At 42.5% G+C, this 27,001-nt stretch overlaps 1 protein-coding gene and 1 pseudogene across 6 annotated transcripts in view; both read left to right on the top strand.

Moving 5' to 3' along the window:
• LOC104001655 (putative uncharacterized protein encoded by LINC00596) overlaps positions 1-27,001 on the top strand; it is a 169,737-nt gene that overhangs the window by 45,784 nt on the left and 96,952 nt on the right. For 2 of the 6 annotated variants that reach the window (XR_008538329.2, XR_001708546.3), the window contains exon 3: positions 13,701-13,788. The exons of 3 other annotated variants lie outside the window; for them this stretch is intronic. The gene's annotated coding sequence lies outside the window, so the exon portion shown is untranslated. Of the gene's footprint in view, positions 1-13,700; positions 13,790-27,001 lie in introns of those variants that run through there. One more of the 6 variants, XR_010148401.1, reaches the window with a different exon arrangement.
• On the top strand, positions 869-2,779 carry LOC134807590 (sodium/hydrogen exchanger 7-like; annotated as a pseudogene).

The raw sequence follows: 27,001 nt of genomic DNA, 5'->3' as shown, positions 1-27,001 counted from the left end.
TGTGTTTTTTGGCTGCATAAATGTCTTCTTTTGAGAAGTGTCTGTTCATGTCCTTTGCCCACTTTTTGATGGGGTCGTTTGTTTTTTTCTTGTAAATTTGTTTGAGTTCATTGTAGATTCTAGATATTAGCCCTTTGTCAGATGAGTAGGTTGCGAAAATTTTCTCCCATTTTATAGGTTGCCTGTTCACTCTGATGGTAGTTTCTTTTGCTGTGCAGAAGCTCTTTAGTTTAATTAGATCCCATTTGTCAATTTTGGCTTTTGTTGCCATTGCTTTTGGTGTTTTAGACATGAAGTCCTTGCCCATGCCTATGTCCTGAATGGTAATGCCTAGGTTTTCTTCTAGGGTTTTTATGGTTTTAGGTCCAACGTTTAAGACTTTAATCCATCTTGAATTAATTTTTGAATAAGGTGTAAGGAAGGGACCCAGTTTCAGCCAGTTTTCCCAACACCATTTATTAAATAGGGAATCCTTTCCCTTTTTTTTTTTTTTTTTGTATTTTCAGTGGAGACGGGGGTTTCCTCATGTTGGCCAGGCTGGTCTTGATCTCCTGACCTCAGGTGATCCACCCCCCTCACTCTCCCAAAGTGCTAGGATTACAGGCGTGGGCCACTGCTCCCGGCCTTGGTTATTCTTCTAAAAACTACATTTTAAATACAATTGGAGGCGCTGCTCTGGGCCCAGCCCCGGCCCGGCGCGAGTAGGAGGAGGTGCTGCGGTGGCCGCGGCCACTCGCGCAGGTCGGCGGTGCTGCTGGTCCCCGGGCAGAGGAGGCGTGGGCGGCTCCGGGACCACGGAGCCTGGTGACGCGGCGCTCCCCTGCCCGGGTCGGGTTGCCCAGGCGCCGCCGCGGCGGCTGCTGCTGCTGCTGCCGCTGCTACTGGGTAGGGGACTTCGAGTAACGGCCGAGGCCTCGGCCTCCTCCTCTGGGGCGGCGGTTGAGAACAGCAGCGCCATGGAGGAGCTCGTCACTGAGAAGGAGGCGGAAGAGAGCCACCGGCCAGACAGTGTGAGCCTGCTCACCTTCATCCTGCTGCTCACGCTCACCATCCTCACCATATGGCTCTTCAAGTACTGCCGGGTGCACTTTCTGCATGAGACCGGGCTGGCCATGATCTGTGGGCTCATCGTTGGGGTGATCCTGAGGTATGGTACCCCTGGCACCAGGGGCCGTGACAAATTACTCAACTGCACTCAAGAAGATCAGGCCTTCAGCACTTTAGTAGTGGATGTCAGCGGTAAATTCTTCGAATACACTCTGAAAAGAGAAATCAGCCCTGGCAAGATCAACAGCGTAAAGCAGAATGACATGCTAGGGAAGGTAACATTCGACCCATAGGTATTTTTCAACATTCTTCTGCCTCCAGTTATTTCCCATGCTGGATACAGCTTAAAGAGACACTTTTTTAGAAATCTTGGGTCACGCCTTCTTGGGGACTGCTGTTTCGTGCTTCCGTATTGGAAATCTCAGGTATGGTATGGTGAAGCTCATGAAGATTATGAGACAGCTCTCAGAGAAATTTTACTACACACATTGTCTCTTTTTTAGAGCAATCATCTCTGCCACTGACCCAGTGGCACCTGCAGTGACTGTGCTGGTGATATTAATGAATTGCATGCAGACATGGATCTTTATGTACTTCTGTTTGGAGAGAGCATCCTAAATGACGTTGTTGTGTTGTACTTTTCTCATCTATTGTTGCCTACCAGCCAGCAGGACTGAACTTCAACTCACGCCTTTGATGCTGCTGCCTTTTTAAAGTCAGTTGGCATTTTTCTAGGTATATTTAGTGGCTGTTTTACCATGGGAGCTGTGACTGGTGTTGTGACTGCTTTAGTGACCAAGTTTACCAAACTGGACTGCTTTCCCCTGCTGGAGACGGCGCTCTTCTTCCTCATGTCCTGGAGCACGTTTCTCTTGGCAGAAGCCTGCGGATTTACAGGCGTTGTAGCTGTCCTTTTCTGTGGAATCACACAAGCTCATTACACCTTCAACAATCTGTTGGTGGAATCAAGAAGTCGAAGCAAGCAGCTCTTTGAGGCAGAGAACTTCATCTTCTCCTGCATGGTCCTGGCGCTATTTACCTTCCAGAAGCACGTTTTCAGCCCTGTTTTCATCATTGGAGCTTTTGTTGCTGTCTTCCTGGGCAGAGCCGCCCATATCTACCCGCTCTCCTTCTTCCTCAGCTTGGGCAGAAGGCATAAGATTGGCTGGAATTTTCAACACACGATGATGTTTTCAGGCCTCAGGGGAGCAGTGGCATTTGCGTTGGCCATCTGTGACACGGCATCCTATGCTCGCCAGATGACGTTCACCACCACGCCTTTCATCGTGTTCTTCACCATCTGGATCATTGGAGGAGGCACGACACCCATGTTGTCATGGCTTAATATCAGAGTTAGCATCAAGGAGCCCTCCAAAGAGGACCGCAACGAACACCACTGGCAGTACTTCAGAGTTGGTGTTGACCCCGATCAAGATCCACCACCCAACAATGACAGCTTTCAAGTCTTACAAGGGGACAGCCCAGATTCTGCCAGAGGAAACTGGACAAAACAGGAGAGCACATGGATATTCAGGCTGTGGTACAGCTTTGATCACAATTACCTGAAGCCCATCCTCACACACAGCGGCTCCCCGCTAACCACCACTCTCCCGCCTGGTGGAGACACAGCGGCTCCCCACTAACCACCACTCTCCTGCCTGGTGTAGACAAAGCAGCTCCCCACCAACCACCACTCTCCCGCCTGGTGTAGCTTGCTAGCTTGATGTCTGACCAGTCCCCAGGTGTACGATAACCAAGAGCCACTGAGAGAGGGAAACTCTGATTTTATTCTGACTGAAGGCGACCTCACATTGACCTATGGGGACAGCACAGTGACTGCAAATGGCTTCTCAGGTTCCCACACTGCCTCCACGAGTCTGGAGGGCAGCTGGAGAATGAAGAGCAGCTCAGAGGAAGTGCTGGAGCGGGACCTGGGAATGGGAAACCAGAAGGTTTTGAGCCAGGGTACCCGCCTAGTGTTTCCTCTGGAAGATAATGTTTGACTTTCCCTGCAAACCCTGGCACGATGGGGTAGGCTCCCAACAGGGTGAGGATGGCTTCAAGCCCTAATGTTGCTTGAGGTGGGGCAGTGACTAGATTGAACTAACTCTTCTATTTTATTGGGGTCTGAAGTTATTGTAACACTTAAAATTTAACTCATGATGCAGATGGTGAGGCAAAAGTGTCTCTAAATTCAGACAAACGTAGACCTATTTCTACTTTTTTTCACACAGTAGTGCACTGTTTCAGAGTTAAACAAACAAAAAAATAGCATACTTTAATGGTCTCTTAATTCATTCACCTGCAGTGTCTGAACAAGGCAGGGCAGGTGCTGAGTGGGGGGCTTCCTCTTACGAGAGGCTGCATCTCAGTACACAGTGGTGCAAGTCAAGCTGACCATAGAAATATCAAGTTAGGGGAGAACAGGCTGGAAGAAAGATTGAGAAGGAAGGCAATTGAGATAGGACCTCCAAGGATTATGGGAAACTGTTGTTAAATGGAACAGAAAACATGAAAAAATAATATGAGTGGAGGCTCTGGCAAGGAAGGCTGTGTGACTGCAACCTCATATCAGGATTCCTGACTTTTGTGCTACCTGTGTTTCTTCTAGACTGAAGATTTGAAAATATATCCATGAACATTTCAACATGAAACAAAGAATTATAGTTCCTTCTCTGGAGATGTCCATAAAGAAGTAGTTATGATATGTTTAAAACCAGACCGGGTGTGGGGGCTCACGCCTGTAATCCCAGCACTTTGGGAGGCCGAGGTGGGCGCATCATCTGAGGTCAGGAGTTCGAGACCAGCCTGGCCAACATGGTGAAACCCCGTCTCTACTAAAAAATACAAATATTAGCCAGGTGTGGTGGCAAGCACCTTAATCCCAGCTACTTGGGAGGCAGAGGCAGGAGAATCGTTTGAACCTGGGAGGCTGAGGTTGCAGTGAGCCAAGATAAAGCCACTGCACTCAAACGTGGGGAACAAGAGTGAGACTTCTCTCAAAAAATAAATAAATAAATAAAATAATATAAAATAAAAAAACCAAAGGCAAATAGTGTTACACTGTTATTTTTTAGTTAATCTGAAGAAAGGAGGTATTTAGAAACTGATGATGGTATCACTGCAAAAAGCATTAAACTTTTTAGGGCTACCATATGAGCTGACAGCCTAGGAAATAATCAGTAAGACTGAGGTATCTACTGTGGGTTTAGAAATAACACCAAATTTTGTAGGATGTTATTATCTGGGGAAGAGAAGGCAGCAAGAAACCTACAAGGCAACAGGCTAGAAATCAGAGGGAAAGAAATCTCTGTGCAAAAAATTAACTGCAAAGAAATACAAGATGGTAGTCTCAAGACCGGGTAGAATTCTGAACTTTGAGCTGTCGAATGCATGAGATTTCAGTGGCCACATGAGGAATCAGTGGGAAGTCAATGGAACGTTAAGTATTTTCAACCCACTAGAAGGTCCTGTCTTCTATAAGTTTAAGAATCTATCTTTATGCCATTGAGTGCGGTGCAGAGAAGGGTCATTTTCCCTTTATCTGGGGAGGCTGCTTCACTAGCCTACCATGTGGGTGTGATTTGAAAGTTAGGTTTTCAGTTTGGGTTCTTTCTGGACGAGCTGTTCTGTCCACCCACACCTGTAGTGCTGAAATACTGAAAGATCTCTCCGGAAAAGTTTGAGTTTCTCCCCATGTTTCTGTGCTTCAGCAATAGCATTTTTTTGGCAACCCAATTTCTAAAAAATGCTTTCAATAATGTGGTCATTTTCTTATTATGGCAGAAAAAATAGTGTCCCAGTCTAGTCTAACCATAATGAAATCAGCCATTTAATCTTCTCAATTTGCATGTTTAATGGTTAATTTTTAAATAAGACATTGCTTCACATATTTTTTTTTTTTTGAGATGGAGTCTTGCTCTTTCGCCCGGGCTGGAGTGCAGTGGTGCAACCTCGGCTCGCTGCAATCTCTGCGCCCCCAGGTTCACGCGATTCTCCTGCCTCAGCCTCCCTAGTAGCTGGGATTGCAGGCACCCACCACCACGCCTGGCTGATTTTGTATTTTTAGTAGAGATGGGGTTTTGCCATGTTGGCCAGGCTGGTCTTGAACTCCTGACCTCAGGTGATCCACCTGCCTTGGCCTCCCGAAGTGCTAGGATTACAGGCATGAGCCACCATGCCCGGCCTGTGTCATAACTTTGTGTTTGAATTGATAATTTGTGAAAATCAGGAAAATATATATTTAATTAAGTTGAGCCATATGAATTTGCTGATATTCAACCATTTTGTAAAAACAGGAGTGGCAATTTCATATGGTTCAATAAAATAAAATTGAGGCCGGGCATAGTGGCTTACACCCATAATCCCAACACTTTGGGAGGCCGAAGCAGGAGGATCGCTTGAGCTCAGGAGTTTGAGACCAGACTGAGCAACGTGGCAGAACTCTGTCTCTACAAAAATACAAAAATGAGACAGGCATGGTGGCACATACCTTTAGTTCAGTTCTAGGTGATTGGGAGGCTGAGGTGGGAGGATCGCTTGAGCCCAAGAGGCAGAGGTTGCAGTGAGCCAAGATCATGCCACTGGAAACCAGTCTGGGCAACAGAGTGAGACCTGTCTCAAACAAACAAACAAACTGGAATTTATTTTAATGTATGGTATGAGAAAGGGATTTGTTTTTTTGTTTGTTTGTTTGTTTGTTTTTGATATGGAGTCTTACTCTGTTGCCCAGGCTGGAGTGCAGTGGCGCCATCTTGGCTCACTGCAACTTCTGCCTCCTTTCCTTTGTTCAAGCGATTCTCTTGTCCCTGAGTAGCTGGGATTACAGGCACTGGCCACCACGCCCAGCTATTTTTTGTATTTTTAGTAGAGACAGGGTTTCACCATGTTGGCCAGGCTGGTCTCAAACTCCTGACCTCAGGCATTCTGCCCCCCTTGGCCTCCCAAAGTGCTGGGATCACAGGCATGAGCGACTGCGCTCAGTCTGAGAAAGGGATTTAATTTACTTTTTTTCTTCCAAATGGATAGCTCCTTGTCCCAACACTCTCTATTAGTCTGTCATTTCCCAAGTGATTTTAAATGTCTCCTTTAACATATACTAAGATTACACACACACACACACACACACATGGACACATATATATATGTGCGTGTGTGTATATATATTTTTCTGGACTTTTAAATTCTATTCTATTGATCTATTGGTCTATTTTTCACAGTACTATTTCAATTATTGTGACTTTACAACATAGTTAACATCTGGTAAAGTTCTTTCTCTAATGAATCTTAACTTTTTTTGGCACAACTCATAGATGAACTTTAAAATTAACTTGCCAATTCTATAAAATATGCTGTTGGAATTTTGATAAAATTATATTACATTTATTATTTAATTTGGGGGCATAATATCTGTATATTATTGAGTCTTTTCATCTAGAAATATCTTTTATGGCCTTCATTAAAATTATATGGTTATCCTCAACAATTTTCTTTTCTTTTTTTTTGAGACAGGGTCTCACTCTGTCACCCAGGCTGGAGTGGAGCGGCACAATTTCTGCTCACTCAACTTCCTAGGCCCAGGTGATCCTCCCACCTCAGCCTCCCAAGTAGCTGGGACTATAGGCATGTGCCACCACACCTGGCTGATTTTTTGTAGAGACTGGGTTTCGCTACATTGCCCAGGCTGTTCTTGAACTCCTGGACTCAGGTGATCCACCCATGTCAGCCTCCCAAAGTGCTAGGGTTACAGGCATGAGCTACCATGCCTGGCAACAGCTTTCATATTTTTAAGTTTTTTTTCCTAGGTAACCCAAGGTCTATTGAAATTGCATATAGCTTTCTTTTCTATTACATATTTAAATAGATTTTTTCTGATTTTAGAAAAGCTGTAGATTTTTATATGTTAATCTTGTTTCCTTTCTGAAAGTTTTTTATTAGCCCATATAGATTTATGTGATTCACTGGATTTTCTAGGTATAAATCTACCTTGCCAATATTCATACTTATTTCTTTTTTTTCTGGTATTTTTACATTGCCTGGTAACTCTAGGAAAATGTCTACTATTGATGGTAAAAGTAGGCATCATTATGTGTTGTTTCTGAGTTCTATGGAGATGTGGTCTAATGTTTTGTTCTTCAGAATAACGTTTGGAGATTGGCAAAATGTTGATTATTGTTGAAGATGAGTGACAGGTCCATAGCGGCCATTAATCTATTTTCTCTATGCTTGTGTATGTTTGAAAATTTCCATAATAAAAGAGTTAAATTCTACAAAGAGTCAAATTTAAAAAAAGAACAAGACTTATTTTAGGTTTTTGTTAGAAACCCCTTTTCAGGCCGGGTGTGGTGGCTCACACCTGTAATCCCAGCACTTTGGGAGGCTGAGGCGGGCAGATCACCTGAAGTCAGGAGTTTGAGACCAGCCTGGACAACATAGTGAAACCTTGTCTCGATTAAAAATACAAAAATTAGCTGGGCGTGGTGGTGGGCATCTGTAATCCCAGCTACTTGGGAGGCTGAGGCGGGCAGATCACCTGAAGTCAGGAGTTTGAGACCAGCCTGGCCAACATAGTGAAACCTTGTCTCGATTAAAAATACAAAAATTAGCTGGGCGTGGTGGTGGGCATCTGTAATCCCAGCTACTTGGGAGGCTGAGGCAGGAGAATTGCTTGCATCCAGAAGGTGGAGGTTGCAGTGAGCTGAAATCACACCATTGCACTCCAGCTTGGGTGACAGAGTGAGACTCTATCTAAAAAAAAAAAAAAAAGAAAAAGAAAATATCTTTTCCTAGTTTATTGTAAGTTATTTTATTAGAAGTGGATGGAGAATTAATTGTATCATCAGAAAAATATCTTTTAAAAGAAAAGGTATCACAGGAGCCATCCATCTCAGAAAAGCAAGGAAAAAAAATATGAGACTTTCAATATTAAAAATGACCAAATATTTAGATTTGCTTCTCTCTCTTTCTTTTCATTAACTGACGCTTACCATTAGAGGAGAGGTGACTCTAGGGCCTAGCATATTGCTGAAAACACAGAAGGGAATAAATAAATTATGTATCGTCGGAGGTTTTTACTGGGGAGAGAGCTGTAGGTAATTGTTGCACCACACAGATGCTCCCTCCAGGACTGAAGGACTTACCCCTCCAGCTGCTGGGATTATAGTTGGCTGACACTCTCCAGCAGCTGGCAGTTTCCAGGAACTGCCTGTGGCTGAAGAGAACCACCTTACTCAAAGTTCTACCCTCCTCCTAGGGGCAGCTGCATCCAATGACTGGCCTACGTGGAGGTATAAATCCATCTTGCCAATATTCATACTTATTTACATAATTTACAATATTCATACTTAAAGATTCTGTGCCCTTACCCAACTCAGGATAGGCTAAAAGAACTAGCCCAGCTTGGCCGGGTGCGCTGGCTCACGCCTGTAATCCTAGCACTTTGGGAAGCCGAGGCGGGCGGATCACGAGGTCAGGAGATTGAGACCATCCTGGCTAACACAGTGAGAACCCATCTCTACTAAAAAATACAAAAAAATTAGCAGGGCATGGTGGCGGGAGCCTGTAGTCCCAGCTACTTGGGAGGCTGAGGCAGGAGAATGGCATGAATCCGGGAGGCGGAGCTTTTGGTGAGCCGAGATCGCGCCACTGCACTCCAGCCTGGGTGACAGAACAAGACTCCGTCTCAAAAAAAAAAAAAAAAAAAAAAAAAAGAAAAGAAAAAAATTAGTTGGGCGTGGTAACGCACGCCTGTAATCACAGCTGCTTGGGAGGCTGAGACAAGAGAATCACTTGAATCCGGAAGGCAGAGGCTGCAGTGAGCCTGCCACTGCACTTCAGCCTGGGCGACAGAGTGAGACTCTCTCTGCAAAAAAATAAAAATAAAAAAATGATAAAATGTTGCCAGGCGTGGTGGCTCATGCCTATCATCCCAGCACTTTGGGAGGCCGAGGTGGGTGGATCACTTGAGCTCAGGAGTTTGAGACCAGCCTGGGCAACATGGCGAAACGCTGTCTCTATTAAAATAAACAAAAAACAAAGAACGAAAATTAGCTGGGTGTGGTGGTGGGCGCCTGTAGTCCCAGCTACTCAGGAGGCTGTAGTGGGAGGATCGCTTGAGCCTGGGAGGCAATGAGCTGAGATTGCGCTACTGCACTCCAGCCTGGGCGACAGAGGAAGACCCTGTGTCAAACAAACAAACAAAATAACATGTGGATGCATATTTGCATAACAATTAACTTTCCATTAAAAATCCTCAAGAATTTTTTCACTGTTCATTGTGTTCTGTCGTAGTTATTGTTTGTTTCCTATATTTGAAATTATTTGCACAGTCTTTTTCCTTAGCATCCTTGTCTTGTTTCCTCTTTGTCCCTGTGTGTATTTTTAAAGCTTTCTCTTCGCAATGGTAAAGACAGCAGCTGGCTCTAACTCCTGTTTAGATACCAGTTGGAGGCCTTCGTTGAATGAAAGAAGATCCATTAAAAGAAGAAGTAATTATGCATCTTGTTTATTTGGTAACAGGCAATTACCTTAAGTCTTACGGTCTCAGAATGTCTAATTGATCAGCATTCTCTGATTTTAAAAGGTTTGTGTTTTTGAAGTTTACAACTCAGCTATTTGAACTTGAAATACATTTTCTTGTAGAAACTGCGATAAAATGGTGTTTAAGACTCCTAGACCAGCCCACTGAAGCCCATAATACAGCAGAAATGTTTTACTGTCATTAGAAATAATTAGAAACATTTCCAATGATAGTTTTACAAAAGGAATACATTTAAAGAATAGAAACATAAACTGAGAAAAGGGTGTAAAAATAGATGAATGTTGATGCTTGAGGAAAAGCAAGCACTTAGACAATGAGGAGGGAGATGGCCACATTTGCTGTTTACTGAGCATATTGGTCGGGATTAAAGTCTTTTAATTGGAGGTAGTGAGTTTAGTCTCAGTTCAAAAATGGCATGAGGAGCTGGGCATGGTGGCTCATGCCTGTAATCCCAGCACTTTGGGAGGCCGAGGCAGGCAGATCACTTGAGGTCAGGAGTTTGAGACCAGCCTGGCCAACATGGTGAAACCCCATCTCTACTAAAAATATAAAAATTAGCTAAGTGTGGTGGCTCATGCCTGTAGTCCCAGCTACTCGGGAGGCTGAGGCAGGGGAATCGCTTGAACGTTAGAGGCAGAGGTTGCAGTGAGCTGAGATCACATCGCTGCACTCTGGCCTGGACAACAGAGCGAGACTCTGTCTCAAAAAAAAAAAAAAAAAAGCATGAAGAGAATGATTGACAGAAGATTTTCTGGAATGAGACAACCACCCAGAGGCTGGGAGAGGTTGGGAAGCGAGAAGAGGCAATACAGATAGGCAGGTCCGTGCAAAGAAGAGCTTCTGGGAGGTGAAATTAGCTGAGTGAAAAGTGAGAAAAGGCTGGAGCCAGGGGAGAGGGGAGGGTCCCTGGATGCAGGACGTGCTGTGCCAGGATGTGACTGGTGAGTGAGGAAACCTGGTGTCTGTGGGACAGGAGCCCCCATGGGCTGCTTACTTTCTGCTCAGCCACGTAGGGGTTTTCTCTCAGTCATTCTCCCCAGGCTCCTGAGGGCACTTCAGATTTTCTTAGGTGAGGAGTTGGGGGTTGATGGGAGACAAGAGCTTGGAATGTTTCTTTGAGAAAATTAGGAGAAATATTGTATTGCTGCATACAATAGTTGTATTGTTAAGTGTGTGTGTGTGTGTGTGTGTGTGTGTGTGTGTGTGTGTGTGTGTGTGTGTAAGAGAGAGAAACATCTTCCCACAGAGGAATTATACTGCCTTTCCTGGGAGGTACTAATACCTTCAGTGTGGCTGGTACCAGGAGACCCGACTGTGCAGTAAGAATGAAGTAGGGAGCGTGATGCATTATAGGAAATTAAGCCAACTAGTTTATTCCTGTTCAAAATGTTTGTTTTTGTTTTGCTTGAAATAAATTAGTTGTAAATAGAAGTCTAAATAAAACACAACTCCAGGAAAGAATGAAATCTCACAATGGTGCAACCACTGCTTAATAATTTCCTGCTTGTCCCCAAATGGACCGATTGCAGAAGGATTGGGGGAGATTTCATCTTACAACATGTTATGACAGAGAAGGAAGGGTTAAGAAATCATTCCATCTCATTGCCACATGTCTGGTGTACTTACAATAACTAGAGACTTTCTGGGATGTCCTCAATTCAAATATTCTGTTATGTTGACTTATGTACATTCCTACTTGTCAGATTGCAGCTCCCAAGTTCTGTTCAGAAGGTAGAGTTGGCATAGAAGTTCAGTAGCAGATTCCTAGCTGGTGTTCTCAACCCGACTCCTCTCTTCTATTAGAAGATGTTATCTATTAGATATTATCATTTATTTTTGTTTAAACAAAACAAAACGCTTATATGTGCCAATGCTTACAGAAACTCTGTAAGTTACAGAAATTTTGATAGTTCTCTATTATACATTGCAACAAGCCCAGACTTTTTTTTTTCTAGCATTAGAGAATTTGTCCTACTTAGGTAACTTTCTTTCTCCTGCTTCCTGGACACCCACCTTTTGTGCCAATCAAGTAGCTCTGTTCTCTTTTCCCTGCAACTGCCCTATTCATTCCTATCTGCTTTGCTTCCTTTCTATGTCTAAGCTTCTCTCCTGGGATGCTTTCCTCCTTTCTTTACTTATTAGAACTAAACTCACTTGTAAAATCTTAGTTGGAGTCTGACATCAAGCGAAACAAAGCACAGTATAGAGCTCATAGAGAATAGAAGATCTTTGTTCTTAAAGGGCCCTAGATGAGCCACTGCAAATGTGATCAGTATATTGAATGTACTGGCCTTGGGTGCTGTGTTAGTCTGCATTCTCCAGAGAAACAGAACAAGAGGAGTTCTATCAAGAGACTTACTATAAAGAATTAGCTCACATGATTATGGAGACAGAGAAGTCCCAAGATCTGCAGTCAGCAAGCTGGAGACCCCGGAGAGATGGTAATGTATTTCCAGTCCAAGTTTGAAGACCTGAGAACCAGGAGCGCTGGTAGTGTAAGTTCTAGTCTGAGTCCAAGTCCAAAGGCAGGAGAAGACTGACTTTGCAGCTTGAAGACAGGCAGAGAACTAATTATTATTATTATTTTTCTCAACTTTTTATTCTACTAAGATCTTCAACAGATTGGATGAAGCCCACCCAAAGCAATCTGCTTTACTACCCTACTACCCTACTAATTTAATTTTTTTTTTTTGAGACGGAGTCTTGCTCTGTCACCCAGGCTGGAGTGCAGTGGCATGATCTCTCTCTGCTCACTGCAACTTCCGCCTCCCAGGTTCAATCGATTCTCCTGCCTCACCCTCCTGAGTAGCTGGGATTACAGGCATGCATCAGCACGCCAGGAAAATTTTTGTAATTTTAGTAGAGACAGGGTTTCACCATGTTGGCCAGGCTGATACCAAATTCCTGACCTCAGGTGATCCTCCTGCCTCAGCCTCCCAAAGTGCTGGGATTACAGGTGTGAGCCACTGCACCCGGCCTAATTCAAATGTTATTTTCACCTTGAAACACCCTCACAGACACACCAGAAATAATGTTTAATCTGGGCACTCCATGGCCCAGTCATGTTGACACAAAAATTAACCATCGCATTGGCTGAGTGCGGTGACTCAGGCCTGTAATCCCAGCATTTTATGAGGATGAGGTGGGTGGATCACCTGAGGTCAGGAGTTTGAGACCAGCCTGGCCAACATGATAAAACCCCATCTCTCCTAAAAATACAAAATTAGCCGGGTGTGGTGGTGCATGCCTGTAATCCCAGCTACTCGGGAGGCTGAGGCAGGAGAATCACTTGAATCTGAGAGGCAGAGGTTGCAGTGAGCTGAGATTGCACCATTGCATTCAAGCCTAGGCGACAAGACCAAAACTCCGTCTCAAAAACAAACAATCAAAAACAATGAAAAAACAAAATTAACCATCACAGGTGCTATTCCAGCAGGAAACCATTGTATTCTTTGTCACCATTGCCTTCTAATAAAATCCTCAAATAAACTTCATTCCAACATCCTGGATGGTGTCTCAGGCAGAGCCGTTTGTTTTTCTGGACATTAGGGATCAGGATAGTTTCAGCTATTATAAATTTCAGCCTGTTCTGAATAAAAACTTTAATCACATCTCTAATTAAAAGGCTCTCCTTCCTTATTCTCCCAGAGGCTTGAAGTAGGAAAGGAGGAGGTAAGATTTGCCTTTTTCTTCCACTCTCCACCTCTTGTCTCACTTGCTAGATGCTCTGGGGTTAGCCAGGTAGGAAGGGCTAGAAGTTAAGAGCTATATATATGTATACTTTTTAACCTAGCCAGTCCTAGTCTCCAAAAACCTCCTGTGTAGCAAACATCCAAATACTGATAATTTTTCAATAAGGGGTTTTGTGGGTTCTTTGGAGACTCTCTGTTGGAGACCTCTGATAGCGCAAAATTTCCTGATATGGTGAGGTCCTCTCTTGCTGCCCTCTTATGACATGCCCTCGTCCCTACTTCAGCAGTTTACAGTACGTCACCTCTTTCTGGCTGGACACTGGTCAGCAGCCTTCTTGGGTGGGGTCTCTGCAGCATCTGCTCTGCATTTTGCCTCACTAAGCTCTGAAAGTGTGATGCTCTCTCTTTCTTCTTCATTATAGACAGCGCCAGCCAGCCTCTCCCTCTTGGACTTTTCTAGGGGACAATCAGGCACCAGTCTCTGCACTTCCTGAACTCCAGGGAACACAGGTCAGTCCTCTGTGGTAGGCAGAATAATTGTGTCTCACAGATGTCCACACCCTGATCTCTGGAACCTGTGAATATATTACCTTACCTGGCAAAAGGGGCTTTGCAGATGTGATTGAGGTTATGGACCTTGAGTTGGGGAGATTATCTTGGATTATCTATGTGGCCCCAGTCTAATTAACTCACCACAGGAGTCCTTAAAAGTGGGGCACCTTTTTAGATGGCTATAGTCAGGGAGAGAGATGTGACTACAGAAAAAGGGCAGAGACATATGACATGAGAAATATGTTCCCCACCATTGCTGACTTGAAGATGGAGGAAGACAGCCACAGGCCAAGTCAGTGAATAGCCTCTAGGAGCTGATAATGACCCTGAGCTACAGCCAACAAGAAAGCATGTATCTCGGCCAGGTGTGGTGGCTCATGCCTGTAATCCCAGCACTTTGGGAGGCCAAGGTGGGCGGAACCCTTGAGGTCAGGAGTTCAAGACCAGCCTGACCAACATGGTGAAACTCTGTCTCAACTAAAAATACAAAAATTAGCCAGGCGAGGTGGCAGGCACCTGTAATCTCAGCTACTTGGGAGGCTGAGGCAGGAAAATCGCTTGAACCCAGGAGGTGAAGTTTGCAATGAGCCAAGATTGTGCCATTGCACTCCAGCCTGGGCAACAGAGTGAGACTCTGTCTTAAAAAAAAAAAAAAAAAAAAAGAGAAAACATGTATCTCAATCCCACAACTGCAAATAATTGAATTTTGCCAACAACCTAACTGATCAGGAGACAGATTATTCCGTAGAGCTTCTAGAAGTCCGCTTAGTTTGCTGACACCTTGATTTTAGATTCCTACTAGAGATTTAGATTTAGAGATTCCTACTAGATTTCTGTTCTACAGATATACATTTGTGTTGTTTTAAGCCACTAAATTTGTGGCAATTTTTTAATGGCAGCAATAGAAAACTAATGTACTCTCAGATTTTCTCACTGGGTCTACCAGTTCTGCCTTTTAGTAAGCAGGCAGGTAAGAGGATGGTGAGATGGTGTTCTTTTTTTGGCAGGGACTGTCTGCTTCCATTCTCTACCATTGCTTCTCTTGAGACTCCTCCTGCATGGTTTGGGAAGGCAACAGAATGTTTTCCTTTTTCTTTTCTTTTTTTTTTTTCTTTTTGAGATGGAGTCTCACTCTTGTCGCCCAGGCTGGAGTGCAGTGGTGCGATTTTGGCTCACTGCAACCTCCGCCTCCCAGGTTCAAGTGATCCTCCTGCCTCAGCCTCCTGAATAGCTGGGATTACAGTCATGCGCCACCATGCCAACTAATTTTTGTATTTTTAGTAGAGATGGGGTTTCACCATATTGGCTAGGCTAGTCTCAAACTCTTGACCTGAGGTGATCCACCCGCCTGGCCTCCCAAAGTGCTGGGACTGTAATCATGCCTATGGGTGTGAGCCACTGCCCCCGGCCAACAGCATGTTTTTCTATACCACAGATTGACAACTTCGTTGTCCTCACTCTTTCTTATATATAGGCTGTAGGCTGGAGGTGGATTTCTTGATGTGTCCAGATCTTACTCTCTTAGTCACAATGTAGAGGCAGGAAAAGTCTCATTTAGCATTGTTGGACACATTTCACAAATCTTTGTCCCTTGTTGTGTGTTTCAGTGCAAGCACATGTAGACCATTTTTAAGCATTTCCGTTCCTCACCAGCTACCTGAATTCCCTCTGCCTGCATGAGGTCTGCTTGATGGAACTCCTGTTACTGATTGTCCTCTGCATTTTAGTGAACACACCTCTGATGTTGGACTATGCACTGTTGGTTCTATTGCCTGTCTGAAATTAATTTTATTTAATCAAAATAAAGACTTTAATCACATCTCTAATTATAAACCTCTCCTCCCATGTTCTCCCAGAGGGTTGAAGTAGGAAAGGAGGAGGTAAGATCTGCCTTTTTCTTCCACTCTCCACCTTTTTTTGTTTGTTGGTTTGTTTTTGAGACTGAGTTTTGCTCTTATTGCCCAGGCTGGAGTGCAATGGCGCGATCTTGGCTCACTGCAACCTCTGCCTCCCGGGTTCAAGCAATTCTCCTGCCTCATCTCCCTAGTAGCTGGGATTACAGGCACCCACCACCACGCCTGGCTCATTTTTTTTGTATTTTTAGTAGAGATAGGGTTTCACCATGTTGGCCAGGCTGGTTGTGAACTCCTGACCTCAGGTGTTCCACCCGCTTCAGCCTCCCAAAGTGCTGGGATTACAGGCATGAGCCATCATGCCCAGCCCCACTCTCTACCTCTTGTCTCACTTGCTAGATGCTCTGGGATTAGCTAGGTAGGAGGAGCTAGAAGTTGAGAGCTGTTTTTTTTTCTTTCTTTCTTTTTTTTTTTAACCTAGCCAGCCCTACTCTGCAAAAACCTCCTGTGCAGCAAACATCCAACGGACCAAGTCAGCTCCTTCAGCACATAGCCAGCAGGACATCATGGCTTATGTCTGAGCCTTCCAGAGCACAAACAGAGCCTCAGGTTTGCAAGGATAGAAGGCACCCTAAAGATCAGTTGTTTCACTGCTTCTCTTCTCCTGCTCTTTGAACTTGAATCCTCCCTCTTCATTGGTCTTCCAGGATACATATATGGCAGATCCTTAGGGGATCTCAGTACTTATTTTTTTAAAAAAATATATAAATGAGTTTTTTTAATGATTAAAAATTTTTTTCTTTTTCTTTTTTAATTTTCAAAAATTTTCCATAAGTTATTGGAATATAGGTGGTATTTGCTTATGTGACTAAGTTCTCTTTTTAAATTTTTTTTGAGATGGAATTTCACTCTTGTTGCCCAGGCCAGAGTGCAATGGTGTGGTCTCGGCTCACCGCAACCTCTGCCTCCCGGGTTCAAGTGATTCTTCTGCCTCAGCCTCCTGAGTAGCTGGGATTACAGGCATCCGCCACACACCTGGCTAATTTTTGTATTTTTAGTAGAGACGGAGTTTCACCATGTTGGCCAGGCTGGTCTCAAACTCCTGACCCCAGGTGATCTGCCTACCTTGGCCTCCCAAAGTGCTGGGGTTACAGGCGTGATCCACTGTGCCCGGCCATGAGTAAATTCTTTAGGGTGATTTGTGTGATTTTGGTGCACCCATCACCCAAGCAGTATACACTGCACCATACTGGTAGTCTTTTATCCCTCACCCCTCTCTGTCTTCCCACAAGTCGTCAAAGTCCATTGTATCATTCTTATGCCTTTGCATCCTCATAGCTTAGCTCCCACATATCGGTGAGAACTTACGATGTTTGGTTTTCCATTCCCGAGTTACTTCACTTAAAGTATTAGTCTCCAGTCTCATCCAGGTCACTGCAAATGCTGTTAATTCATTCCTTTTTATGGCTGCATAGTATTCCATCATATATATATATATATATATCACAGTTTCTTTATCCACTCATCAATTGATGGGCATTTGGGGTGGTTCCACGATTTTGCAGTTGTAAATTGTACTGCTATAAACATGCGTGTGCAAGTATCTTTTTCGAATAATGATTTCTTCTCTGGTGGCACCTTATTCTGTTATGGAGATTTTCTCTGAGTTCTTTTGAGGGCAGGGAACAAATCTTAACCATTGCGTCAACATCAGCCCCAACTCAGAGCCTGAAGCCTTGCAGGAACTCAGTGAATGAATGAGTGAATGAATGAATGCATATTTTTGAGTCCCAAACTGGCTTCCCTGTAGTTTCCATAAGGTAGTCCTTGGGTAATTCAGAATGATTTAAATCCCCTCTCTACAGCATCACCTTTAACTATAAAAAGCTATCCTGTCCTAATTAAGTGTTTCATTCTGATTTGATATATTTTCAAACCCTTAAATGATATTCCCACACATCAGTTACAACCTTTTCTGTTTTAGTTATATAATCACCTCCTAAAGAATGTTCTGCTTTCTGGAAGACATTCAGCTTGAGGGTGGGGTGGAAGTGATTGTGTAACTATTGCAAAAGCCTGTGGTTTGAATCTTTCCAAAAGTCTTATCTCAGCAGCCCAGACGCAGTACTCTGCCAATAGTCACAGCTTCTCTGTTTCCCATTGTGTCATCTGCAGACAGCCCTGACGAGGGCTGAGAGCTCATATGGAAAGTGTCATGGTGTGTTTTAAGTGTAACAGAATATCAAATGGGACTTTTCATGGTGTCTTGAAATTTTATCTGAATCCCCAAAGTTGGGAGCAAAAGGTGATAATTATCCCCAGATTTCTGAATAGGATATTAGCACAGACATATCCATGCAGAAATTATGAAGCGACAGCAAAACTGGTATGGTGATTATCAACCTCAGTCATATCCTCCAGCTGAAAAGGAGGAAGGGGATTAGAAAGTGGCCTTGGGGTAGGGATAGTGTCATGGCATTTCCTGTTCTCTTCCTCTGGGGAAACTCTTGAGAGAGTTCAGGGCTCCTGTGGTGTCCTGGGATTGGAGTAGAGTGGAGGAGGAGAGATTATGAAGGAGTGGGTTTGTGTCTTCCGGCATTTAGGGACATAAATGAATGGAAACTAGGGTTTGCTTCCTGCCTGGTGAGTCTGGAATTTGGGGGGGGTGTTGGTTGAAACCACCAGGGAATCCTAAATGAGAGGGTCGTAGTGGAACCTGTTTACACTGCCAGAATTTGTAGTGGTGAAGGCATGCGTTTCCGAGGCGCTACAATGGAAAACAGCTGGCCTTGAATCAGAAGTGCTGCCTATGGGGTGAAGGGACTCCAGCAATGAGCTGTTATATGCTGTACTTCTGAGCAGGAGCTGAGAAATTTGCAAGAAACTTCTGGGAGAAGGCTGGGCATGGTGGCTCATGCCTGTAATCCCAGCACTTTGGGAGGCCAAGGTGGGTGGTCACTTGAGGTCAGGAGTTTGAGACCAGCCTGGCCAACATGACAAAACCCTGTCTCTACTAAAAATACAAAAGTTAGCTGGGTGTGATGGTGCATGTCTGTAATCCCAGCTACTCGGGAGGCTGAGGCAGGAGAATCTCTTGAACCTGGGAGGAGGAGGTTGCAGTGAGCTGAGATTGCACCACTGTACTCCAGCCTGGGCAACAGAAGGAGACTCTGTCTCAAAAAAAAAAAAAAAAAAAAAAGAAACTTCTGGGAGAAGTGGGAGAGTGCACTGACTTTGAAGGGAGTTTTTCAGCCAGGTGGTCCCCACAGAGAGCCTTCAAAAGCCCCACAAATGCTTCCCATTGGAGAGAGCCAGCATGTGGGCTCCTCCTACTGCAAGGCCATGGTATACTGTATTACAAGAGCATCTGCCACAAAGATATATTTGCCCTTCTTCCCTTAATCCCCCTGCTCCCTGACTGGACCCTGGAGAGCCCAGACACAGCAGAGCAAGCGGGAGCCATGTGAAAGAGTTGGAAGAAGAGCAGACAGTTCCTCCTTCCCATGCTGTAGGTCACCACACCAGGCTGAGACTGCACTGAGTACACGATTGAAGTATTTTTTTTTCTTTCCTTTTTTTTTTTTTGAGGGACAGGGTCTCATTCAGTTGCCCAGGCTGGAGTGCAGTGGTCTGATCATAGCTCACTACAACCTCAAACTCCTAGGCTCAAGAGATCCTTCTGCCTCAGCCTCCTGAGTGGCTAGGACTGCAAGAATGCACCACCATACTAAGCTAATTTTAAATTTTTTGTAGTGATGGGGTCTTGCTATGTTGCCCAGGCTGGTGTTGGACTCCTGGCCTTAAGCAATCCCCCTACCCTGGCCTGCCAAAGCACTGGGAATACACACATGAGCCACGGTGCCTGGCCTGAAGTTTTTAATAGAAATGTTTAATGAGTTTTCATTCTTGAAAGTAATTTCAAAATCTATGAGATAAGCCCGAGATATTGCCCAGAGCTGGGGAAGGATGCTGCGATGTATCATATTCTGAAGGGGCTATCAGAGAAACATGAAACTGTTTTCTGTTTGTACACTAATGAGCTTAGCTCATTTGATAAACTTAATAAGTAAACAATAATTTTAGGTAAATTCCAGAGAGGCTAGTCCCGAGGAATAGGTGGGCAACACACTATTGTCTAGAACTTTGGTATTATAGACTTGTTTTTAAAGTTTTTGATATTGTTATTTAATTTTTTTAAAGTAATAATAACCTTTATTGACCGGTCACTATGTGCAGGCACTGTGACAAAGTGCATTGCAATATTCTTTCATTTAATTTTAACAATTCTGCAATACAGGAATTTTATCTTTATTCTACAAAAATAAGGAAATTGTATGTCAGAGAAGTTAACCAACTTGTGCAATACAATGATGCTAATAAATAGCAGAGATAGGGTTTAAAAAGTTTTTATTTTGAAATAATTTTATGATTACAGAAAAGTTGCAAAAATAGTACAGTGAGTCCCATATATTCTTCCTTCAGCTTCTCCTAATGTTCACTTCTTACATAACCATAATATAACTACTAAAACTAGGAAAGTAAGTAACGTTGATACTTTTTTTTTTGAGACAGTCTCTTCCAGACAGAGTCTGTCGCCCAGGCTGGAGTACAGTAGCGTGATCTCAGCTTACTGCAACCTCTGCTTCCCGGGTTCAAGCAATTCTCCTGCCTCCACCTCCCTAGTAGCTGGGATTACACGCTCTTACCACCACTCCCAGCTAATTTTTGTAGTCTTAGTAGAGACAGGGTTTCACCATGTTGGCCTGGCTGGTCTCGAACTCCTGACCTCAGGTGATCCACCCGCCTCAGCCTCCCAAAGTGCTAGGATTACAGGCATGAGCCACTGCACCTGGCTGATACAATATTATTAACCAATCTATAGACCTTATTCAAATTTTGAGGTTCCTCAATTTTCCTAACGAATGTTCTTTTTGTGGTCAGAATCCAACCTTTGGTCCCACATTACATTTAGTTGTCATGTTTTCATAGTTTCCTCCTAAATCTTTCTTTGCATCATTAAATTTTAAGATTGGGAAGGTCATTAAAGGTCTTCTAGATGAATCATCCTGTGGATTCTCAAATACCCTCCATCAAAATCCCTGCTGTTCATTATTCGCACGAAGACACTGCCAGTCGTGGTCTGACCTAAATGGGACCACCTCCATTAGAAGGTCCACATTTGCTTTCTTAATGCTTCCACCTATTAGTTCTGGTTCTTACCTTATATTTGCCATTTAGAACAAGGCCAATTTCCCTTCTATATGATAGCTTTCAAATATATGAAGACCATTATATTTATACTCCCACTGGAACCCCACCCTCCACTCCTGCCACAAAATCTTTTCTTCTTTACAATGGACATCTTTAATTCTATCAACTGTTCCCCATATGTTATGGGTTTAAGTCCTTCTGCTTAAAACTACGGGCTTTGCCCTAAAATAGCTTCAAACTAGTCTGGGCCATTGTACCCTGAACTAGCTCCAGTTTGTACACATAGATGTAGATGTGGGTCTGTCTACAGCCGACCCTTGAACAATGTGGGAGTTAGGGTTGCTGACCCTGGAGAATTGAAAATTTTTAAATTACTTTTGACTCCCCCAAATCTTAACTACGAATAGCTCACTGTTTACCAGAAGCCTTACTGATGACATAAACAGTCGAATCACACATATTTTATGTGTGTATATATATATATATATCATACTGCATTCTTACAATAAAGTAAGATAGAGAAAAGAAACTGTTATTAAGAAACTCATAAGGGCTGGGCGTGATGGCTCATGCCTGTAATCCCAGTTCTTTGGGAGGCTGAGGCGGGCACATCATTTGAGGTCAAGAGTTCAAGACCAGCCTGGCCAACATGGCAAAACCTCATCTCTACTAAAAATACAAAAATTAGCCGGGTGTGGTGGCACATGCCTGTAATCCCAGCTGCTTGGGAGGCTGAGGCAGGAGAATTGCTTGAACCTGAGAGGTGGAGATTGCAGTGAGCCGAGATCACACCACTGCACTCCAGGCTGGGCAATAGTGCGAGACTCTGTCTCAAAAAAGAAAAAAAAAAGTGAAAGAAACTCATAAGGAAGAGAAAATATATTTACTATTCATCAAGTGGAAGTGGATCATCATAAAAGTCTTCATTCTTGTCATCTTCACATTGAGTGGGCTGAGGAGGAGGAGAGGAGAGGTTGGTCTTGCTGTCTCTGGCATGACAGGCAGAAGAAAATCTCTAGCCTTGCTCTAGCCTGCCCTCCCTGTAAATAAGACTTCATGAGATATGCAATTGTAAGATTGCCCCTGCTTTTTGACACTGCCAAATTCAGAGAGAATCCAAAAATCCAGATTCTATAGCAAGTCCTTTCTGTCATTTTCATGCTGATGTTCCCCATGGTTCCCAACAGCCTGCATTCTCTCCCACTGCAACTGGTAATAAATCCAACTTGTTCAATGTGCTACAGGTTGCGTGCAGTGTACAAGGGTTCCCTTTCCCTCTCTTCTCACCAAGACTTGTTATCTTTCAGCTTTTTGGTAATAGCCTCTCTAAAAGGTGGTATCTCATTTTTTAATTTGCATTTTCCTAATGATAATGATGTTGAGCAATTTTTCATGAACGTTTTAGCTGTTTTTAAGTTTTCTTTTGAGAAATGTCTGTTCAGGTCTTTTGCCCATTTTTAAATTGGATTATTGGTTTCTTTGCTATTGAGTTGTTTGAGTTCTTTCTATATTTTGGATATTAACCCCTTATCAGATGTATGATTTGCAAATATTTTCTCCCACTCTATGCGTTGTCTCTTCACTTCGTTAATTGTTTCCTTTGCAGTGCAGAAGCTTTTTAATTTTGTGCAACCTCATATGTCTATTTTTCCTTTTGTTACCTGTGCTTTTGGCATCATATCCAAAAAAATCATTGCCCAGACTGATATCATGGAGATTTTCCCCTATGTTTTCTTCCAGTAGTTTTACAGTTTCAGATCTTGTATATAAGCCTTTATTTCATTTAGAGTTGATTTTTGTATTTAGTGTGAGATAAGATTCCAATTGTATTCTTCTGCATGTGGATATCCAGTTTTTCCAACACCATTTCTTGAAGAGACTGTCCTTTTCCCATTGTGTGTTCTTGGCAACTTTGTCAAAAATTAATTGACTATGAAGTGTGGGTTTTATTTCTGGGCTTTCTATTCTGTTCCATTGTTTGAGGTATCTTTTTTTACATCAGTACCATGCTGTTTTAATTACAATCACTTTATATCGTATTTTAAAATCAGGGAGTGGGATGCCTCTAGATTGGTTCTTTTCATTCCAGATTGTTTTGGCTTTCAGAGTCTTTTGTAATTCTATATGGATTTAAAGGATTTTTTTTTCTATTTCTATGAAAATGTAATGGAATTTTGATAAGGATTGCGCTGAATCTAAAGAATCCTTTGGGAAATATAGACATTTTAATATTAATTCTTCCAATCTGTGAACATGGAGTATCTTTCAATTTATTCGTGTTTTCTTCAATTTCTTTTTCATCAGTGTTTTGTAGTTTTCAGCATATAGGTCTTCCACCTCCTTGGTTAAATTAATGCCCAAGTATTTTATTTTTCTATTGCTATTGTAAATGGGAATATTTTCTTAATTTAATTTTTGGATAGTTTGTTATTGATGTGTAGAAACACTACTGATTTTTGTGTGTTGAGTTTGTATCTTACAACTTTATTAAATTCATTTATCTGTTCCAACAGCTTTTTTGATGGCATCTTTAGGATTTTCTATATATAAGATTATGTTGCCAGCAAACAGATACAATTTCACTTCTTCCTTTCCTATTAGGATTCCTTTTATTTCTTTTTCTTGCCTAATTGCTCTGGCTAGGACTTCTAGTACTATGTTGAAAAGAAGTGGTGGAAATGGGCATCCTTTTCTTGTCCCTGATCTTGGAGGAAAAAGGGTTTCAATTTTTCACTGTTATTTTATTTTATTTTTTAAAAAGTTTTCTAACCACTAAGTATGATGTTAGTTAGCTATGTGTTCTCCCATATGGCCTTTATTGAGTTGAGGTACATTTTCTCTATACCTAATCGGCTGAGAGTTTTTTTTATCATAAAAGAGGTTGAAATTTGCCAAATGCCTTTTATTTTGCATCTGTTAAAATGATATGTTATATATTCTTTACTTTGTTAATATGGAATATCACATTTATTAATTTGCATATGTTTAATCATCCTTGCATCTCAGGATTAAATCCCATTTGTCATGGTGAATGATTCTTGTAATGTGTTGTTAAATTTGGTTTGCTAATATTTTGTTGAGAATTTTTGCAACAATGTTCATCAGGAATATTGGCCTGTAATTTTCTTTTTTGTAGTGTGCTTGTTTGGCTTTAATTTCAATAATATATTTTATTTACCCCATTATATCTAAAATATTATCATTTCCAAATGTTGTCAATATTAAAGTATTATTGAGATTTAGCACCTTCTTTTTTGTTTCATACTAAACCATATCTCATTTGAGACTAGGCACATTTCAAGTTGACCCTTGAACAATATGGGGCTGGGGTGCTGACCCCTCACATAGTTGAATATTCATGTATAACTTTTGACTATCCCAAACCTAACTACTAGTAGCCTGCTGTTGACCAGAAGCCTTACTGCTAACATACTGTTGATTCACACATATTTTGTATGTTATATGTATTATATACCATAATTCTTACAATAGAAAAAGCTAGAGAAAAAAGAAAAGAAAATGTTATTAAAAATTATAAAGAAGATTATATGTATTCTTCATAAGTGGAAGTACATCATCATAAAGGTCTTCATCCTCATCCTTTTCATGTTGAGGAGGCTGAGGAGGAGGAGAAAGAGGAGAGGCTGGTCTTGCTGTCTCAGAGGTGGCAGAGGCAGAAAAAAATCCGTGTATAGATGGACCTGCACAGTTTAAACCTGTGTTGTTCAAGGGTCAACTGTATTCGGTAGTTACATTTGGCTCCTGTATTGAACAGCACAGATCTAGAATCTATTGCTTTAGTTCTCCTGCTGATTTAGCAAATAATAAGCCGGGCATGGTAGCTCATGCCTGTAATCCCAGCACTTTGGAAGGCTGAGGTGGGCGAATCACTTGAGGTCAGGAGTTTGAGACCAGGCTGGACAACATGGTGAAACCCTGTCTCTACTAAAAATACAAAAAATTAGCTGAACATGGTGGCACGTTCCTGTAATCCCCCCCCCACTCGAGAGGCTGAGGCAGGAGAATCACTTGAACCCGGGAGGTGGAGGTTGCAGTGAGTTGAGATCATGCCACTGTACTCTAACCTGGGCAACGAGCAAGACTCCATCTCAATAAATAAATAAATAAATAAAATAATTTTTGGCTGGGTGTGGTGGCCCACTTCTGTAATCCTAGCACTTTGGGAAGCTGAGGCAGGAGGATCGCTTGAGGCCAGAAGTTTGAGACCAGCCTGGGCAACATAATAAGACCCCATCTTTAGAAAAAAATTAAGAAATTAGCTGGGCATGGTGGCGTGTATCTATAGTCCCAGCTACTCAGGGGGCTGAAGTGGGAGGATACTTTGAGCCCAGGAGGTTGAGGCTACTGTGAGCTACAATCACATCACTGCACCCCAGCCTGGGCAATAGAGTAAAAACCTGTTTCAAAAAATATATTTTTATAATAATGTAGCCTTATTATATGTGATATAATAATAAATGCTAGGACATGGGAGTGGGCAAAGGGAAATAAATACTACGAAATTAATATAAACATTTAAAAAACCTTACATGCACTTAGAAATGAGAAAAAAGGAAAGAGAAGCAACAATTTAAATAATTTACGGTTTAAAGTAGAAATTAAAAACCACAATTATGGAGTATTTGGGAAACATGGAATATGAGAACATCATAAGGGATGAGGCTGAAGATGTGTTCAGAAGCAAATTGATTATTATTATATCTCTTTTTTTCTGGCATGAAGTCTCACTCTGTCACCCAGGCTGGAGTGCAGTGCACGATCTTGGCTCGCTGCAACCTCCACCTCCTGGGTTCAAGTGATTCTCCTGCCTCAGTGTCCTTTGTAGCTGGGATTACAAGTGCGCGCCACCATGCCCACATAATTTATATATTTTTAGTAGAGATGGAGTTTCACCATGTTGGCCAGGCTGGTCTCCAACTCCTGACCTCAAGTGATCCGCCCACCTTGGCCTCCCAAAGTGCTGGGATTACAGGTGTGAGCCACCGCCCCCAGCTGGAATTCATTATTTAACAAGCAAGCACTCAACCTGAGAAAAACGAACTGAACCAACCTAAGGAGAGCAGTAGTAAGAATGAAATATTAAATTAACAGAAATCGCTGAAAACAGAAGCACTGCAGAGTTGATATTAATGCAAGAGAAGACTCTGAGAAACCAATGTCTTTAAGAAAATCTTGGGAAAAATAGAAGAGAAAAAACAAAAAATTAAAAATGAGGTAAAATTTTAGACAGAAAAGGTTAAACTTTTATATAAAAAAGTTCTGTGAGAATTATTGAAATGCATATGGGTGAGTAACAGGAAGTCTGGAGTTTGTTTTAAATCACAGTGCTGTGCTTAAAAAAGTAATAGGGAAATAGGCGAAGGAGTATTGGTGAAAATGATGATTACTTTTGAAGCTGGTAATGGGTGCTTGGGTGTTCATTATACTATTCTAACCACTTATATGTATGCTTAAGCATTTCTGCTATGGTTTGAATGTGGTTTGTTTGTCGTCACCAAAACTCATGTTGAAATTTTGTCCCTTGGGTGGCAATGTTTGGAGGTGGGCCTATTGGAAAGTGTTTGATTCATGGGGTGGCTCCCTCGTGAATGGCTTGGTTTCCTTTTCGAGGTAGTGAGTGAGTTCTCACACAGGTGAGACTGATTAGTTTTTCGTTCCTGCTGGAATGGATTAGTTCCCGAGAGAGTGGGTTGTTATAAAGCTAGGATGTCCTTCAGGTTTGTGTCTTCACATGTTTGCTTCCCTTTTGACCTTCTTCACCATGTTACAATGCAGCACTGAAAGCCTTGCCAGAAGCTATGCCCTTGAACTGTCCAGCCTGCAGAACCATGAGCAAAATAAACCTCTTTTCAAGTTACCCACTCTCAAGTATTTCATTATAGCAACACAAACAGACTAAGACAATTTCCATAATTAAATAATTTAGAAGAGAATGTTACGCTTGACTTAATGCTAATACATTTGAAAATCTCCCGAATGAAGTAGATGGTTTTCTGAGAAAACATATTAATAAAATTGACTCAAGAAGCGACAATCTGAATAGAAAAACAACCCTGAAAGAAATTATAAAATAATTACCTCACAGA

The sequence above is a fragment of the Pan troglodytes genome, chromosome 10 (assembly GCF_028858775.2).
Source record: "Pan troglodytes isolate AG18354 chromosome 10, NHGRI_mPanTro3-v2.0_pri, whole genome shotgun sequence".
NCBI classification, from domain to species: Eukaryota; Metazoa; Chordata; class Mammalia; order Primates; family Hominidae; genus Pan; species Pan troglodytes.
The sequence above is the reverse complement of the archived record's forward strand: the minus strand, read 5'-3'. Positions and strand labels throughout refer to the sequence as shown.